Source organism: Aegilops tauschii, chromosome 7, assembly GCF_002575655.3.
Source record: "Aegilops tauschii subsp. strangulata cultivar AL8/78 chromosome 7, Aet v6.0, whole genome shotgun sequence".
In the NCBI taxonomy this organism is placed as follows: Eukaryota; Viridiplantae; Streptophyta; class Magnoliopsida; order Poales; family Poaceae; genus Aegilops; species Aegilops tauschii.
Genome location: NC_053041.3, coordinates 158,382 through 177,034, shown reverse-complemented (window position 1 = coordinate 177,034; position 18,653 = coordinate 158,382). Strand labels below are relative to the sequence as shown.

The 18,653-nt window shown below is 47.1% G+C and overlaps 1 long non-coding RNA gene and 2 other non-coding genes across 3 annotated transcripts; all 3 read left to right on the top strand.

Annotated features, from left to right (window-relative positions):
• The first annotated feature begins 1,957 nt into the window (after nucleotides 1-1,957).
• Nucleotides 1,958-2,030, top strand: TRNAA-CGC (transfer RNA alanine (anticodon CGC)). Its single transcript has one exon. It is a non-coding gene; the product is annotated as a tRNA-Ala (tRNA).
• Nucleotides 2,031-14,261: 12,231 nt separating this feature from the next.
• Nucleotides 14,262-14,334, top strand: TRNAR-ACG (transfer RNA arginine (anticodon ACG)). Its single transcript has one exon. It is a non-coding gene; the product is annotated as a tRNA-Arg (tRNA).
• A 589-nt stretch (nucleotides 14,335-14,923) lies between these two features.
• Nucleotides 14,924-16,833, top strand: LOC123494789 (uncharacterized). Its single transcript, XR_012188728.1, has 4 exons — nucleotides 14,924-15,024; nucleotides 15,418-15,487; nucleotides 15,579-16,201; nucleotides 16,288-16,833. It is a non-coding gene; the product is annotated as an uncharacterized lncRNA (long non-coding RNA).
• The last annotated feature ends 1,820 nt before the right edge of the window (nucleotides 16,834-18,653 follow it).

Below are 18,653 nucleotides of genomic sequence, written 5' to 3'. Positions count from 1 at the left end.
TTCTCACGTCGCGCGACTACCGCATGGTGCACTCCATCGTCGACTTCCGTCACCCCTCCCGCAGCAACGATGACATCGTCCTCCCAGAGCCGCCGGGAGCACAAGCAACCACCGTCCAGGAAAGAACAAGGAACCGGGTGGCTAGCGCGGACGGCACGGCGGCTTGGTTCTTGGTCGCTGGCCCCGACCCAAAACTCATCGACATTTTTACCTCCCTTCTCTACAGTTTTCGCAAGCAAGCCATTAGGAAAACAGGGTTCACGGCGGCTATCATGCGCCCCGGCGACACCTCGTGGACGGTCATGGAAAAGAGACTGGCGACACCTCGTGGACGGTCATGGAAAAGAGACTGGATACCGTGGCACGAGGAGGTGATGCCATGTATCATGACGGCAAGGTCTTGGTTTGGGCCGCCGACGCTCTCTGGTGCTTCCTCCTCCAAATCCAAACTAATGGCGGCGGAAGCGACGACCTTGCATCATGTTCATGGAGGTGGAATGCAGACCACGATGGGACGTGGATTTTTAGAACAGCTGCACCCGGGCCCTTCTATCCTGGCTGTCCAATATTGCTTTAAGATCTATGCAACACAACTTACTTTTTATATGAAATTTTCTTTTTTTTTTTGTTTCTCTCACATAGAACATGTCTTGAACTTCAAACCTTTGCAGCGTGGTAAAGCTTTCTATCTAGAATCTAGGATAAATCTTTCAGAATTTTTTGTCAAACATAAATATACTCCCTCCGTCCGAAAATACTTGTCATCAAAATGGATGAAAATGGATGTATGTAGAACTAAAATACGTCTAGATACGTCCCTTTTTATTCTTTTTGATGACAAGTATTTTCGGACGGAGGGAGTACAAAATATGTTTTTTAATCTAGAAAATCATAATTTGTATATTTATATTTGACAAAAAAATCTGAAAGATTTACCCTAGATTCTAGATAGAAAACTTTGCTACGCTGCAAAGGTTTGAACTTCAAAATATGTTTTATGTGAGAGAAACAAAAGAAGAGAAATGCATTTGCACGAATCGCGATGCGTAAAATGGATGGCTAGATAGGGAGGGCCTGGGTGCACCTGTTCTATTATATATTTTCGGACCACGATGAGAATAATAATGATCACGAACGCAGCTACATGTTGGAGTCACAAGGTGAGATACTATGGGCATCCGTCCTGATGAAAGACAACAGGGGTCCTTATGGCTACGACTATCTTCCATATATACTCCGGGTGACGGTGCGCGCGTTGCAGAAAGCGGCAGGCAGCGGCGAGATGCGGTGGGTCGCCAAGGATGGACAGAGCCTTGGCAACCGCATCTTGTTCCTCGGCTCTCCGGCTAGTTTCTCCGCTCAGTTGCTGGATAATGCAGGCAACAGCAGCAGCAGTGCCTACTTTGCCTTTGAGGGCAGCGTGTTTAGATACAATTTTGTGGACGACGAGAGCGAGCTTGTCAAGTGGATGCCAATTAGATTGAGCTACAACGATGCTTGCGCGGTATGGCTCCGCCCCAAGCTTACGTTTGCTTCGGTCCATGAGATTCAAGAAAGGCTTGAGGCTCAGAAGAAGGCGCGGTCAATATCTAAACTCAGAAGGGTGAATCACTATTTTAGCAACTCCATTGTAGTTTTGTCTCGAAATATTCGGCAACCAAGATAACAAAGGCGTTCTAGTTGGGCGACCCGGGTCTATATATTTGGACACAAGGATCTGGGGTTTTCTTTTCTTTTCGAGCATGGAAATAAGAATTGTTATGATTGTATTTTGCAATTTGCTAGTTATTGGTCAGGTAACGGGCAAAAAAGCTTATAAGAGGAAAACATAAGCCGAATGAAGAAAGAGAAAAGAGTGGAATTAGGACCTGCTGCTCCAACTGATTACAACATTAAATTAGCAATTGAACAAACCTAATTAGTAATTGATCACGCGTCCCGAGATAGCATGCACATTGGGGGTGTAGCTCATATGGTAGAGCGCTCGCTTCGCATGCGAGAGGCACGGGGTTCGATTCCCCGCACCTCCAACTTCCATTCTTATTTTCATTTCAGCCATTCTTTATTTTTAGCACACAAAACATTTTTCTGACATTTCCTTTGTTTTGGGCAATAACGATTCCCTTTTCAGGAGATGAAACATACATAACTGACTATGATGCATTGGGGTGGCACAAATTGGCAAATACTATTATCATAAGAATTCATATTTTGTATTTTCAAATAGATGGTTGCCAACTAGGACACCACTTTTGGTTCCAAATTATTTTTGACTTGGGAAATCAATCCTTCTGCAGTTTGGAATGCTTGCAGGCTTGGAGCCAAAGCTGAGTTGACCCTGAAGCCTTTTCATGAATCCTATGGACCAAAGCAAACGTAAGGGCAACTCTAACCGGTCCCTATACATAACGGAGGATCTGGCGGAGTAAACCCTTAGTGGGATATTTTTACTCTACTAAATTTCCGCCAGACCTAGCCGAACCCTTATATATAACAAAGTAAAAAAAAAATCATTTGCATTTCATTTTCGGCTGCCGAAACACATTTCATTGCTTCTTTATTTCATCCAACGATATTTTGATATATTGGAGTACATATTTCATCAATTCTTCGCTACGGGAACAAAACCAAAGAAAATAAGAACAACAATTAGACACTTTGAAAGATATCCAACTTTGATAACTACTCCCACTAGTTGGATTAATTTTTTTTGTGTCTTCATTGTTGATTCTCTCTATTGGTCTCGAGCATGCACACTTCTTTCTTCTTCAATTCCGACAAATTCGATGTTGCTTCGCATCTAGTCTCATTTATAGCCTCTATTCTAGCAACGAGTGTGTTGGGGAACGTAGTAATTTCAAAAAAAAAAAATCCTACGCACACGCAAGATCATGGTGATGCATAGCAACGAGAGGGGGCAGTGTTGTCCACGTACCCTCGTAGACCATAAGCGGAAGCGTTATGACAACGCGGTTGATGTAGTTGTACGTGTTCCCGATCGACCGACCCTAGTACTGAAAGTATGGCACCTCCGCGATCTACACACGTTCGGCTCGGTGACGTCCCACGAACTCACGATCCAGCAGAGTGTCGAGGGAGAGCTTCGTCAGCACGACAGCGTGATGACGGTGATGATGAAGCTACCGGCGCAAGGCTTCGCCTAAGCACTGCAACGATATGACCGAGGTGGATTATCGTGGAGGGGGGCACCGCACACGGCTAAGAGATCAATGATCAACTTGTGTGTCTATGGGGTGCCCCCCTCCCCCGTATATAAAGGAGTGGAGGAGGGGGAGAGGGCCGACCTCCTAGGCGTGCACAAGGGGGGGGGGGTCCTACTCCCGGTGGGAGTAGGATTCCCCCTTTCGTAGTTCGAGTAGGAGAGGGAAGGAAGGGGAAGAAGAAGAGAAGGAAAGGGGGCCCGGCCCCCCTCCCAATTCGGATTGGGCTTGGGGGGGCGCCCCACCTTGGCCGCCTCCTCCTCCTTTCCACTACGGCCCATTAAGGCCCATTGACTCCCCGGGGGGTTCCGGTAACCCTCCGGTACTCCGGTATATGCCCGAACTCTCTCGAAACCTTTCCGATGTCCAAACATAGTCATCCAATATATCGATCTTTATGTCTCGACTATTTCGAGACTCCTCGTCATGTCCGTGATCATATCCGGGACTCCGAACTACCTTCGGTACATCAAAACACATAAACTCGTAATACCGATCGTCACCAAACGTTAAGCGTGCGGACCCTACGAGTTCGAGAACTATGTAGACATGACCGAGACACGTCTCCGGTCAATAACCAATAGCGGAACCTGGATGTTCATATTGACTCCCACATATTCTACGAAGATCTTTATCGATCAAACCGCATAACGATATATGTTGTTCAATCTCGTTAACGGTATGTTACTTGCCCGAGATTCGATCGTCGGTATCTCAATACCTAGTTCAATCTCGTTACCGGCAAGTCTCTTTACTCGTTCCATAATGCATCATCCCGCAACTAACTCATTAGTCACATTGCTTGCAAGGCTTATAGTGATGTGCATTACCAAGAGGGCCCAGAGATACCTCTCCGACAATCGGAGTGACAAATCATAATCTCGATCTATGCCAACTCAACAAGTACCATCGGAGACACCTGTAGAGCACCTTTATAATCACCCAGTTACGTTGTGACGTTTGGTAGCACACAAAGTGTTCCTCCGGTATTCGGGAGTTGCATAATCTCATAGTCATAGGAACATGTATAAGTCATGAAGAAAGCAATAGCAATATACTAAATGATCAAGTTCTAGGCTAACGGAATGGGTCAAGTTAATCACATCATTCTCTAATGATGTGATCCCCGTTAATCAAATGACAACTCATGTCTATGGCTAGGAAACTTAACCATCTTTGATTCAACGAGCTAGTCAAGTAGAGGCTTACTAGTGACACTCTGTTTGTCTATGTATTCACACATGTACTAAGTTTCCGGTTAATACAATTCTAGCATGAATAATAAACATTTATCATGATATAAGGAAATATAAATAACAACTTTATTATTGCCTCTAGGGCATATTTCCTCCAGTCTCCCACTTGCACTAGAGTCAATAATCTAGATTACATAATAATTCTAACACCCATGGAGTCTTGGTGCTGATCATGTTTTGCTCGTGAGAGAGGCTTAGTCAACGGGTCTACAACATTCAGATCCGTATGTATCTTGCAAATCTCTATGTCTCCCTCCTTGACTTGATCGCGGATGGAATTGAAGCGTCTCTTGATGTGCTTGGTTCAATTGTGAAATCTGGATTTTTTTGCCAAGGCAATTGCACCAGTATTGTCACAAAAGATTTTCATTGGACCCGATGCACTAGGTATGACACCTAGATCGGATATGAACTCCTTCATCCAGACTCCTTCATTTGCTGCTTCTGAAGCAGCTATGTACTCTGCTTCACATGTAGATCCTGCCAGACGCTTTGCTTAGAACTGCACCAACTGACAGCTCCACCGTTCAATATAAATACGTATCCGGTCTGTGACTTAGAGTCATCTGGATCAGTGTCAAAGCTTGCATCGATGTAACCATTTACGACGAGCTCTTTGTCACCTCCATAAACGAGAAACATATCCTTAGTCCTTTTCAGGTATTTCAGGATGTTCTTGACCGCTGTCCAGTGATCCACTCTTGGATTACTTTGGTACCTCCCTTCTAAACTAATAGCAAGGCACACATCAGGTCTGGTACACAGCATTGCATACATGATAGAGCCGCTGAAGCATAAGGAACACCTTTCATTTTCTCTCTATCTTCTGCAGTGGTCAGGCATTGAGTCTGACTCAACTTCACACCTTGTAACACAGGCAAGAACTCTTTCTTTGCTTGATCCATTTTGAACTTCTTCAAAACTTTATCAAGGTATGTGCTTTGTGAAAGTCCAATTAAGCGTCTTGATCTATCTCTATAGATCTTGATGCCTAATATATAAGCAGCTTCACCGAGGTCTTTCATTGAAAAACTCTTGTTCAAGTATCCTTTTGTGCTATCCAGAAATTCTACATCATTTCGAATCAACAATATGTCATCCACATATAATATTGGAAATGCTACAGAGCTCCCACTCACTTTCTTGTAAATACAGGCTTCTCCAAAAGTCTATATAAAACAATATGCTTTGATCACATTATCAAAACGTTTACTCCAACTCCGAGATGCTTGCACCAGTCCATAAATGGATCGCTGGAGCTTGCACACTTTGTTAGCATCCTTTGGATCGATAAAATCTTCAGGTTGCATCATATACAACTCTTCTTCCAGAAATCTATTCAGGAATGCAGTCTTTACATCCATTTGCCAAATTTCATAATCATAAATTGCTAACATGATTCGGACGAACTTAACCATCGCTACGGGTGAGAATGTCTCATCGTAGTCAACTCCTTGAACTTGTCGAAAACCTTCCGCAACAAGTCCAGCTTTGTAGACAGTAACATTACCATCAGCGTCAGTCTTCTTCTTCACTAGTAGAAAAAGGGCCTATTGTCCCGGTTGGTAAGGGCCTTTTGTCCCGGTTTTTGAACCGGGACTAAAGGGTAGTTACTAATGCCCTAACCCTTTAGTCCCGGTTCTTACACGAACCGAGACAGATGGGCCTCCACGTGGCCGGTGCTACGAGCCCAGGCAGGAGGGCCTTTGGTCCCGGTTGGTGGCACTAACCGGGACCAATAGGCATCCACACGTCAGCATTTCAGGTGCTGCGGTTTTTTGTTTTTTAGCTAGCTAACTAATAGAGAGAAGTGTCCTCTCTTATCTCCGTGCTTGGTCGACGCTACGTACTATATACGTATGGAGAGGACTAGACACGCTAGGTAGTAATCAAATGAAGGAAACAGAAGATCTTCATGAACATATGCATACAGAGAGAAGTGATATCGACCACCTCTCCTTCTCCGAGAGATTGGTCGAACAACAAGCTCTCGTATATCTATCCGACACTACCGGCTACATATATACAATAATTATCTCTTACAATATAATCTCCTAATTAAATTTTAAGAACACAGGGTCCACATAGTATTCTCCGTTTTCAGCGATCACGTGGTCAAGGAAGAATGCCGCCAATTCCTCTTGAATTGCTTGCATACGATCTGGTGCTAGGAGTTCATCCCGCATCCGAAAGATCTAATTTGAAGAAGGGGGTCAATACATATATATATATATATATGAATAAATGAAACTCAACACAAATGATGGTAATAAAATAAAATTGTGAATATTATTGCTTACGCACTTCATATTGTTCGTCAGAGTAGCCCCACTCACAGGTCGTGTAGCGGATGGACTCGCAAACGTAGTATCCACAGTAATTATTCCCGGGTTCCTGCCACAACCACTTTACAAGAAATAGAGGTCAATCAAACTGATAAGCAAGCATGCTAAATGGTATTGATGAAACTAGCGCTTGAATCACTAGGAGATGCGCGGAACATGCTGCTATAGTACTTACTTTCGGGTGTTTAAATTGCAGCTTCTTAGGCAGTCCCGGAGCTTTTTTGGTGAATTTTCTCCAAACCCTGCCAGACAAAGAAAACAATTACTTGATATCAGGAAATGAACAAAGTTGCTGATATGGTGGATAATGATCGATTTAACTTACTTCTCGAGCATTTGAGTCATGTCCGCATAGTCCTGGGGATCTTTTCGTCTCGAGTCTAAGACGGTTACTACTCCCTGCTCAAGCTTAATCTCTAGGAGAATATAGTGGAAGCTACGCACGCATGCGTAAGTCATCAATTACATTACTATAATCTGGACTAATAAGGGAGACCGAATATGCACAAGACAGTAACACTCACTTGAAGTTGTAAGGAAAGAGTATTATATCTTTGTTTTCATTTATTACTAACGATCGTAGCAAGTTGGCCTCTGTATTTTCGACATGATATTTAACCTCGGTTGCATCTATGAGATTTGTGTTAATGAACCCAATATCACCGATTTATCTTTTCTTCAATTCGGCGATCTTCAATCTGCATAATATAGTGAGGATAATTATAAATACATGCAATGGAAGAGCTGACCTATATAGAGAGACTTAATGACAGAAGTAGTACTACTTACAGACAGTAGCAAGTGATCGTTGATTTATCGAGGGCCTTTTGATTGAAAAACTGGAAGAACTCCTCAAATGGAACATTCAACAGTTCAATTCCAACGAGGTCATGCTCCGGTTTAACTCTCAGCGCCAAAGTATTCCCCCCCAGACTCTCTGCAGGTTTTCATGTACTAATCATGTAATCTTCGCATCATCGTTGTTAGAGATCTTTCATCTTTGACGAGAGGCTTCCCGTAATGGTATTTGTGTTCGTCCACCTCCAAGATATCATAATGTACATCGTCGGGCAGGTAATCTCCAAGATTGCTATAACCGGGCACCATCCTCGGATCATTAGCGACGATGTCGCTAGACACCTTGAGCGGGGGCACGATTGGTTCGCTTGTTCGCCGAGCTGGGCAATTTTTTCCCAGCTCGTCGTTCTTTTAACCTTTGATCACTGACAGTACTTCCCGACCGCTCCGCTTCGGCAAATGTCTTTGCAATAATGCGCTCATAGTTGCCTTTCGGCGGAGACTTTGGTGGTTTTGTCAGGGCAGCCAGAGAGCGCTTCGCTTTCACCGGATCTACCTTCTCCTCCGGAGGTGGATGTTTATTTGCTTTCACCCCTTCAAAGAAGTTCGTCACTTCGGCTCGCACGATCTTCGTGGTTTCCTCCTCGGTCCTCTCGTATGGTAACTTCTCTGGAGTCTTCAGAGAAGGACCGAATCTGTATTGCCTCCCGCCTCTGGCTGTACTGCTAGACACCGGCAGAGCAGACGGAGCGGCTGCGGCTGTCTTCTTTCCTTGCTTACGAGGCGGAGGATAAGGACTACGACGCGCCGGAGCAGCCGGAGCGGCGCCGGGTCTCTTCGGCCCTTGCTGACGAGGCGGAGAAGGAGGAGGCTGGCTGCTCTGGCGCGCCGGCGCAGGCGGAGAAGGAGGCGGAGTGCCGCCACGTGCCGGAGAATTAGGCTGAGTGCCCTGATCACTCGCCGGAGGAGGAGGCGGAGTGCCGCCACGCACCGCAGAAGGAGGCTGAGTGCCCTGATCACTCGCCGGAGGAGGAGGCGGAGTGCCCTTACTCGCCGGAGGCGTCCAGTTCGGAAGGTTGATGAGCTCCTTCCGCCATAGGCATGGAGTCTTCAGAGCAGAACCCAGCCGAGTCTCCCCTTCACCGGTAGGGTGGTTAAGCTGGAGGTCCTCAAATGCCTCCGTTATTTCATCCACCATCACCCTGGCATATCCTTTTGGAATCGGCCGGCAGTGGTAGGTTGCGCCGGGTTCAGGAGGTAAAACAAAGCCAACAGCCGCCTTGACTTTGAAGTTCTGCCATTGCGTCATAAGGTGGCAATGTTGAGACTCCGTGATAGCATCCACGGGGTAGCTAGCAGGAGCCTTCAAGACATGCTCCGGCTGAAGCAGCTCGGTGGAAGCCACGCTGCTTCTCCGCTGAGATGGTGGGGTAGCTTCGGGGGTAGTTTCGGCACGTCGATTGCCGTCTCGTTCCTCTAGCGCTTGAACTCTTTCGTGCAGCTTCTGAATTTGGGTCTGCTCCAATTTTTTCCTCCTCTCCTGGCTTTTGTAACCGCCTGCGTCCGGAAAACCAGCCTTCCACGGAACGGAGCCTGGCGTGCCTCGTGTCCGTCCAGGGTGCTCAGGATTTCCGAGGGCCATTGTGAGCTCGTCGTTCTCTCTGTCTGGAACGAACGTCCCTTGCTGCGCTGCATCGATATAGTGCTGAAGCCTCTTGACTGGTATTCTCAAAAGCTCGTCCGTCCAAACGCACCTCCCTGATACAGGGTCCAATTTTCCGCCAGCCCCGAAGAACCAAGTCTGACAACGGTTTGGCCAGTTCATTGTCTCTGGTTCGATCCCTTTATCAAGCAGATCATTCTCAGCCTTGGCCCACTTAGGCCAGGCTTTGAGGTAGCCACCTGATCCCGTGCGATGGTGAAGCTTCTTCTTCGCAGCATTCTTCTTGTTTGTTGCTGACATCTTCTTACTCTTTTCTGATGTCTTGTGGGCCACAAATGCGGGCCAGTGATCTCTGATCTTCTCATACCGGCCGATGAATTCCGGTGTCTCTTCTTTGTCGACAAACGTTTTCAGCTCATTCTTCCACCTCCTGAATAGGTCTGCCATCTTCTTAAGAGCATGAGACTTGATTAATTGCTCTTTAACTGGCTTCTCCGGATCCTCCTCTGGCGGTAGGGTGAAATTTGCCTTTAGCTCAGTCCAAAGATCATCTTTCTGCATATCATTGACATAAGACACCTCAGGGTCTTCCTTCTTAGGCTTATACCATTGGTGGATGCTGATCGGGATCTTGTCCCTAACAAGAACCCCGCACTGAGCAGCAAATGCTTCCTTTGTCTGGATGGGTTCAATCGGTTGGCCGTCGTGCGCGATTGCTGTGATCTCAAAACTTTCATCCGAGCGCAACTTTCTCTTCGGGCCTCGTCTCTTTACCGAAGTTGTGCTCGATCCGGAGGGCTCGAAAAAAGAAGAAAGACGAGAGTTAATTAATATGTGTACATACCAAAACAATGAATGCATCAATTAGCTAGTCAGCACAGGCTTAACTAATATATTTACCTGGCCGGACTCTGTTCGGTCACCAGAGCCGTCACCACGGGCTCCTTCTTGCACCAGCATTGGGTCATCGGAGCCATCATAATCATGTCTTTCCTCCTCCACTCTTCGATCACCGTAGCCTGCTTCTTCACCCTGTTCTTCCAGACCATCATTGTCGTTAAGATACGACAAGACATCACCTCCGGCTAAGATTATGTCCCCCAACACCTCTTCTGGTTCCTCGTCTCGTCCGTGCTCCATTGTTTCTGCAAATATTACAACATGGCAATTATTACACAAACATGACAGCAGGTGGATATATTAGTGCAAACGTAGACCTAGCTTATTCCGGGTTTGGGGTGGCCTCGGCAACGCTTCAAGGGTAGGGGCGTGGCGGGAGGGGGTAGGAGACCGACATCGTTTTTTTCTAGGGTTTGGGTGTCCTCGAGAGTTTTGGTCGAGCGAGAGGGCCGGGGGGGGGGGGGGGGGGTGCTCCCGTGGTATAAGTTGTCACGGTCGAGAGGGGGTGCTCACTTTTCTAAAAATCTAACTTTTTCATATATGAACATATATACACAGAGAACATACATACATATATACACTTTTCTAAACATGAAGCAGGTGGATATATTAGTGGCAAATGTAGACCTAGCTTCTCCCGGGTTTGGGGTGGCCTCGGAAACGCTTCACGTTTGTCTAGCTAGTGTCAAAGGATTCAACAAAACCCCTCGGCGTTCCTCGACCCTCGACCCCTCGACGACCCTCGCACCTCGAACCCTCGACGACCCTCGACCCCTCGGTGACCCTTGACCCTCCGCCCTAGTTCCCGACCCTCGACTGCTCGGCGATCCTCGACACCCTCATTCCCGGTAAAAAAAAAGAAGAAAAAAAAGAGGAGAACAAGAAGGAATAGAGGAGTGGAAGATTTCTTTTTTTTCTTCTTCTTCCTCTTCTTATTTTTTCCGACGCCCCCCCTCATGTCATGTCCGACGCCCCCCCTGCCTCATGTAATGTCCGACATCCCCCCTCACTTTAACGAAGAACTACCTCAAAAAAAGACTTGCTTCGCCGCGGGTGCTCGATCGGTGCGACGTGGACTCGGTGGAAACACTTTATGAAAATGCAGTGGTGGCCGGGCCGAGCGGTTTTCTTTTCCTTCTTCATTTTTTCCTCTGTTTTTTCTTATATGTTTGTTTTCGTTTTCACTCTACATTTTTGTACATATGAAAAAAATAAAGTTTCTATACAAAAGTGCACAATTTTTAGGAACAAATTACAACATCTAAAAAACATCTAAAAACATCTAAAAACATGTAAAAAAATTCCTAATCTTAAAACTAAACTAAACCTAAACTAAAATAATCTAAAAACATGTAAAAACATCTAAGGGCAGGGGCGGAGGGGCATGGCAGAGGGGCCGGCGCCGGCGCCGGCGGGGCGGGGCACACCGGCGCCGGACAGGGGAGGGGCGCGGGAGCAGGCTGGTGCTCACAGGGGGCGGCGGGGCACGGTGGAGTAGGGGCGACGGCGACGGCAGAGGGCGGCGACGGCGACTCGGAGGAGCAGGGGCGTCGGGGCAGAGGGCGAAAGCGGCGGCGGCGGCGACGTTGAGCAGCCTGACGGTGGCGGCGACGGCGACGTCGAGCAGCCTGATGGCGTCGGTGGCAGCGGCGACGGCAACGTGAAGCAGGGGCGTCGGCCGGCGACGACGAGGAGGAGCAGGGGCGTCGGGGCAGAGGGCGAAAGCGGCGGCGGCGGCGACGTTGAGCAACCTGACGGCGTCGGTGGCGGCGGCGACGGCGACGTCGAGCAGCCTGATGGCGTCGGTGGCGGCGGTGATGCCAACGTGAAGCAGGGGCGTCGGCCGGCGACGACGAGGAGGAGCAGGGGCGTCGGGGGTGAAGAAGTGATGGATTTGGTCGAAACTGCTAAGTGTTTGCTTATATATCCAGGGCATTGGTACCGGTTCGTGGCGCCAACCGGGATCAATGACCCCTTTTGTCCCGGGGGGGGGGGGGGGCGCCCCCACCTTGGCCGCCTCCTCCTCCTTTCCACTATGGCCCATTAAGGCCGATTGACTCCCCGAGGGGTTCCGGTAACCCCCCGGTACTCCGGTATATGCCCGAACTCTCTCGAAACCTTTCCAATGTCCAAATATAGCCATCCAATATATCGATCTTTATGTCTCGACTATTTCGAGACTCCTCGTCATGTCCGTGATCATATCCGGGACTCCGAACTACCTTTGGTACATCAAAACACATAAACTCATAATACCGATCGTCACCGAACGTTAAGCATGCGGACCCTACGGGTTCGAGAACTATGTAGACATGACCGAGACACGTCTCCGGTCAATAACAAATAGCGGAACCTGGATGCTCATATTGGCTCCCACATATTCTACGAAGATCTTTATCGGTCAAACCACATAACGGTATACGTTGTTCCCTTTGTCATCGGTATGTTACTTGCCCGAGATTCGATCGTCGGTATCTCAATACCTAGTTCAATCTCGTTACCGGCAAGTCTCTTTACTCGTTCCGTAATGCATCATCCCGCAACTAACTCATTAGTCACATTGCTGCAAGGCTTATAGTGATGTGCATTACCGAGAGGGCCCAGAGATACATCTTCGACAATAGGAGTGACAAATCCTAGTCTGGATCTACGCAACTCAACAAGTACCATCGGAGACACCTGTAGAGCACCTTTATAATCACCCAGTTACGTTGTGATGTTTGGTAGCACACAAATTGTTCCTCCGGTATTCGGGAGTTGCATAATCTCATAGTCATAGGAACATGTATAAGTCATGAAGAAAGCAATATCAATATACTTAACGATCATGTGCTAGGCTAACGGAATGGGTCAAGTCAATGACATCATTCTCTAATGATGTGATCCCGTTAATCAAATGACAACTCATGTCTATGACTAGGAAACTTAACCATCTTTGATTCAACGAGCTAGTCAAGTAGAGGCATACTAGTGACACTCTGTTTGTCTATGTATTCACACATGTACTAAGTTTCCGGTTAATACAATTCTAGCATGAATAATAAACATTTATTATGATATAAGGAAATATAAATAACAACTTTATTGTTGCCTCTAGGGCATATTTCCTTCAGAGTGCACGAACATCTACCAAATTTCGTGCTATCAGTAGATAGATGTAATCTTCTTCTCAATACCAAAATTTGCATCCATCCTACACACAAATTTGAGAAAATAATGAGCTGCCGAAATTGCGCCGAATCCGGTGAACAATCGAATCGAAAAAAGCACATACCCCATCTTTCTTGCACTTAAAGAACATCTATCCGGGATGTTCAGACGTGGTGGAAACTCAGCGCAACACCTTTCGGGGGCGGTCGTCGCACTTTATGACCGGCAACGGGGAGACGAGGAAATGTTGGGCTAGCGTCGAGCCCGGGCGACGGCCGGACATGTCTTTGCCCATGAACCGCCGACGGGAGATCTGAGTGGCTAAAGGCGGAGTCAATACTTGCATGCGGCGTGGAGGGGTTCCTGGTGCTGTGCGGTCCGGTACCCGGCCAATACATGGCAAAGGTCCTGTCGCCGGCGGCAGTCGCAGATCTACAGTTTGTGCGCCGACGACGGGGTGAGAGAGGCACAAATTTGGGTGGTCAAGGACCACGGCGGAGCCTATGGAGCGTCTGCACTGGCCAGCGAGGGGGGGAGGGAGGACGGCGTTGGCGTAGATGCGGCGTGGGAGTGGTGCGGGGGAGGCAGCGGAGGGAAGGAGAGTTTTTTGTCTAGGCCCGAGTGGTGGAATAAAAATAGAAACGGCCTTGGCGGCTCACTAACGACTATAGAAGATGGGGTCGGTATCGATTTGAGTAGTAAAATCGATTTTTTACTCCTCCACTCGGTTATAGGCGATCGGTTAGATTTGCTCTAAGGTTAAGGTTGGGACGGAGCGAAAAAAAATAACCCGCATGCCTCATCGGTACTTTGTTGGAGAGACAAGCATCGCTTAGTCTAGTCTCATTGTCAACAAAGCTTTGTCTAAACAAGCCTCCCAAAAACGAAAAAGGAGATATAAGGAACAAAAAGTAAAAACAGCAACCATGACCCCGTGGCCCAATGGATAAGGCGCTGGTCTACGAAACCAGAGATTCTGGGTTCGATCCCCAGCGGAGTCGCTCTTTCTTTTTTCTCTGTCTGAGAAAATAAAAAACTGGCCATCCTCTGTAAGAAAACTATCAGAGTCTCTCTTTCTTTTTTCTCTGTCTGAGAAACTAAAAAAAAACTGGCCATCCTCTGTAAGAAAACTATCAGAAACGGCCCACGTACAACCTGCCGGCCTCGCTACTTCGCCTAGCAATATGAGTGCATGAATGCATTAAGCCGAGTCGCACCTTCCCTCAAAAAAAAAAAGAAACATGAATGCATTAAGCCGAGTCGCATGGCAAACTTGACAATTTTAACCTCGGGACGAAATCAATTCACAGAATGAACTGCCCGTGAAACTATTTCACTCCTCTGACCTTTTTGTGCAGCGCCCGCCACGCCGGCGCCACACCCAACGGTGCAGCGCCTAGCTCGGGGGCGTTGCACTCCAGTCCACCGTGGCAGCCCTGGGCCCCGGACCCTGCAGTGCAGCGCCTACGAGGTAGGCGCCACACATGTAAAGTGCAGCGCCTAGCCCTTAGGCGCTGCACTGTGACTTAGATGAAAGCCGCCCGCTCCCCCTCCCCCACCCCACCCATTCGTTCCAGGAGTTACAGAACAGCGCCGGCGGCTTCCTCCTCTCCCCCTCTCAATCCCCTCTCCCAAATCCTTCAGATCCGACGATTTGGTCTCTGCATTTCTTCACCAATCCATCCTAGAAGGTACTCTCCTCCGATCCCCTTCTTTCTATCCATACAAAATATGGTATTTCGAAGATTTGGGGAATCCTTGTTTGATTTGATTAGATTTGAATCTTGCATGTATTAGAATTTTGCATGTATTACAACCCTTGTTTGTTTGATTTGTGGAACCCTAGTTTATTTTATTTTATTGAAAAGATATGGTTGGATACATAGATTGACATGTTATTTCTATGGAAAAGTTATTTGTATGAAGTAGGCCTAGTTTAGTTTATTTGTACTGAAATTATACTCGTATTGAGAAAAATGCTTTGGATACATATGCTTTGAATCTTGCATGTAGTAGGCCTACTTTAGTTTTTTTTAATTGAAAAGATAATTGTGTTGACAAGAATGCTTTGTTGAAATTGTTAGGATGGTTTGGCTTCTCGATGATCATTGGGACAAACAACACCGGTCGTACGCTATGTCGGTGGAGCAGCGGGTAATACTGAAAGTGGCCGCTGTTATGAATTCGTATTTTTTTTTCAAACACAAATGCCCCATATGTAATGTTATGATTTGTTTGTTTGTAGGAGCTTGCACCTCTGAAGCTTCGGGCTCACGGGGTCACCCTTGGATGGATGCGCTATGATGAGCGGTACACACCATATGTAAGGGAGGCAGGACTTCTCCCTTTCATTCAGTTGGTCCGCCGGTCGACGCCACCCAACAATGCTGCAGCACTCACCGCGCTTATTGATCATTGGAGGCCGGAGACACACACTTTCCATCTTCGGACCGGGGAGATGACCGTGACGCTGCAGGATATTGCTATGATCACCGGTCTTCCTATCGATGGCAATCCTTTATGTATGAACACCGATTCTGATGGGTGGCGCGCGCAGATGCGCATGCCCTTATCGGTATGGTTTCTCCGGAGCCTCGGGAACCAGAAGTAGAAGATAAGAAGAAGGAAAGAGTCACAACGGGCGCTACTTTCACGTGGATATCATCGAACTTCCGTACTTGCCCTGAGGATGCTAATGAGGACATGGTGAAGACATATGCTCGTGTCTACATGTGGTACGTGATATCCAGGACTATGTTTGCTGATGGCACAGGCAAGAATGCTCCATGGATGTGGCTAAAGGCGTTGACCGTCTTCGATAGCAAAGGGAGTTGGGGTTCGGCGACACTGGCTTACTTGTATCGACAGGTATGAAGTTGTTTCCTTTTCACTTCATTGATACATTAACAATGCGCTCTTGCAGCAAATTTGACCATGTTCTCTTTTATGTGCAGTTGGACGAAGCCTGTTGTAGGCACACTGGAGGTATTGGTGGTTGTCTGCTCGCACTTTCCATATGGAGCTGGGAGCGTTTGCCGGTTGGACGACCGAAGACCATGAAGTACGAGGATTGGGACGACAAAGACGACCCACTACGGATCCCCACTTGGGCTTACAAGTGGGATGTGTTAAATGAGACGACAGATGATCCCTGGTAATGTACAAGTTGTACAAGAGCGAGCTGGATGCGATCACGCCTGAGCAGGTGAACCGACATTGCATAAGTGATTATCATGCTTGTATCGTAACTCGATATCAATTTTGCATTCAATCCCATTTTGCAGGTGGAATGGGAGCTGTATGAAAAAGGAGAGAGTTTTGGTAACCCTATGGAGTTCAGGCTGAATCCGATGTGCACTAGGGATAGGGATCTCTGGCATATGCGGTGCCCACTGATATGCAACTGGGCGGTTGAGTTTCACCTGCCACATCGGGTGTTCCGCCAGTTTGGTTTGTTCCAGCCACACCCGCCGGAGTGGGAGGACACGGACAAGTTGCTACACGCGTAAGATATAATTAACCTTGAGCACTTGCAGCTTCTCGACGGTTTCGATGATGCTAATATCCTGTTTCTAACTTGCAGGTTGGATAGGAAAAAGGAGCGGAAGATCAAGGATTGGGCCAAGCATCACAGCAAGTATGTCGTGCAGTTCGCTCTTAGTGTGGAGCAAGCAAGGGCTGGAAAACGAGCCCAGCTTCGTGAGCACTGCCCGATCGCGTTCAACAACTATCTCACATGGTTTCTTGCAAGTACCCGCGTGGAGGTATGCAAGCCGGCATATGCTGAGGAGATTCTGGAAGAACCCACCGTTTTTATCAACTTTGGGTGGGAACTTGTACTTGTACTTCCGTGGGTTCTCACCCGCTATCTGTGCATCGGTTTCCATCGAGTACTTTACAAAGTACGATTCATCTTGTCAAATGTGTATTGAACTATTGCCGTCACGGGTAATCCACGTGCACCTTTGAGCACCCTATTGAAGCATTCGGCCATATTGCTTGTCATTTGACCGTATCTCCGGCCATCTTCATCAAAAGCACGTGCCCACTTGTTCCGGTATTGAATGTGCCTATTGATAAAGTCTTGACCCCCGGGATCAAGTTTTTTGTGTGCGAGCAATTTGTTGTACAAAGTGGCGAAGCGCTTATCGGAGAAAGCGAGACAACAATCTTGAAGATCATCGGCCAACTCCTTAAGGCCACATGCCCTATAGAAGTTCGAGCAAAAGTGCCTCATGCACCATCGATGGTGCAACGGAGCATGCCCGGGAATGTCAATCTCCACCGCGTTAAGAATTCCTTGATTCCGATCCGATATGACACAAATTTCCCTTTGAGCGGATAACACCTTCGTCCTCAAAAGATGCAGAAACCACTCCCAGTTGTCATTGTTTTCCACCTCAACCAAAGCAAATGCCAATGGCAACACCCGGTTATTGGCATCACTTGCTATCGCAACCAACAAGGTGCCCTTGTATTGTCCGGTCAAGAACGTGCCATCAATTGTGATGACCGGCCTACAATGTTCGAAAGGCCTCACACATTGCTCGAATGCCCAAAAAGCATGGCCAAATACTCCGACTTTCCTTCCTTCATGAACCGTTGTTTGGTGCCCATGAGGCTCGACCACATGAACCATGTGAAGGAAATATGCCCTAGAGGCAATAATAAAGTATTATTTATTTCCTTATATCATGATAAATGTTTATTTATTCATGCTAGAATTGTATTAACCGGAAACATAATACATGTGTGAATACATAGACAAACAGAGTGTCACTAGTATGCCTCTACTTGACTAGCTCGTTAATCAAAGACGGTTATGTTTCCTAGCCATAGACATGAGTTGTCATTTGATTAACGCGATCACCTCATTAGAGAATGACGTGATTGACTTGACCCATTCCGTTAGCTTAGCACCCGATCGTTTAGTATGTTGCTATTGCTTTCTTCATGACTTATACATGTTCCTATGACTATGAGATTATGCAACTCCCGTTTACCGGAGTAACACTTTGTGTGCTACCAAACGTCACAACGTAAATGGGTGATTATAAAGGTGCTCTACAGGTGTCTCCAAAGGTACTTGTTGGGTTGGCGTATTTCGAGATTAGGATTTGTCACTCCGATTGTCGGAAAGGTATCTCTGGGCCCACTCAGTAATGCACATCACTATAAGCCTTGCAAGCATTGTGACTAATGAGTTAGTTGCGGGATGATGTATTACGGAACGAGTAAAGAGACTTGCTGGTAACGAGATTGAACTAGGTATCGAGATACCGACGATCGAATCTCGGGCAAGTAACATACCGATGACAAA